This window comes from Chinchilla lanigera, unplaced genomic scaffold, assembly GCF_000276665.1.
Source record: "Chinchilla lanigera isolate Chin_1 unplaced genomic scaffold, ChiLan1.0 scaffold00036, whole genome shotgun sequence".
NCBI lineage: Eukaryota > Metazoa > Chordata > Mammalia > Rodentia > Chinchillidae > Chinchilla > Chinchilla lanigera.
In genome coordinates this window covers 18,488,164-18,489,148 of record NW_004955437.1, presented here as the reverse complement: position 1 = coordinate 18,489,148, position 985 = coordinate 18,488,164, and the positions used below count along the sequence as shown (strand labels likewise).

General features: G+C 40.7%; 1 protein-coding gene across 1 annotated transcript in view; it reads right to left on the bottom strand.

Annotated features, from left to right (window-relative positions):
- The window catches only part of Dnajc9 (DnaJ (Hsp40) homolog, subfamily C, member 9), a 5,587-nt gene that overhangs the window by 2,413 nt on the left and 2,189 nt on the right, over window positions 1–985 (bottom strand). The gene's annotated exons all lie outside the window — the stretch shown is intronic.

Below are 985 nucleotides of genomic sequence, written 5' to 3'. Positions count from 1 at the left end.
GTGTGTTTGCTGATTTACTGTGAGCCTGAGTGTAAACAGATACAGCTCATGAAGCAAAAAGACGACCTTGATATACAGTGCGTTCAGATCAACACAGATGGCATGGCCTTTTACCCAGGCAAAACAGGTCCTTTAAACTTTCATCCTTTACACAAAAAGGTCAGTTTTCTCTGGGTATTAACTTTTATTTAAAACTGCAGACCTCCCCCTCTCCAACTTTGGCCACCCAAAGTCATCTCAAGTACCCACCAAAGATCTAAAACCTGAAACCTCCTGCATTCCATGGAGCTCCTTACGCAAGGCGCGCTGAGGTAACGGTTACTCTGAATGAGCGTACCCTGAACACCTGTCCTTCAGTACCTTTTCCTTTGCTATTACCCCCAACTTGGGTTTAATGCAGATTGATTTAAAGACACACAGGCCATACTCCTTGTTCTTCACAATTAAGTGTCTCTCAAAGTGTAGTGAGAAACACACCTTCAACAAAAAAAACTAGTTTTTAAAAACATGTATATTCTGGATCCAACCCAAGAAGCAATCTGAGCAAAAGCTTAAGAATCTCCATCTTTCAAAGACTTTAAATGATATTTTTCAAGTTTAATTATCTGCACCCCCTTTTTCACTGCTGGAGACCCAACCTGGGCAAGGGGTGCACCACAAAGCTACACCCCCTCAGCCGGCATTGTTAACAAAGACTGACTCTGCCACTCTGCCATTCTCTTCCTGCTTGTCAGGCAAGTGAGGACTGCTGTCTGCGCCGTGTACCTTGGCTCTATCACTTCACCTCTTATGGGATTCTTCAGCAAAACTGCAAGAACTGCCCCATATGAAAAATTAGAGTCATTTTAAGATTACACTATTGAAACAATTCATGCAATCTTTTTTTTTTTTTTTTTTTTTTTTTTTTTTTTTTTGTCTTTTTTGAGACATGATTTTGCTATGCAGTTCGGGTTTGCTTAAAGCTCTATTTGGTCCACTTCTTTTT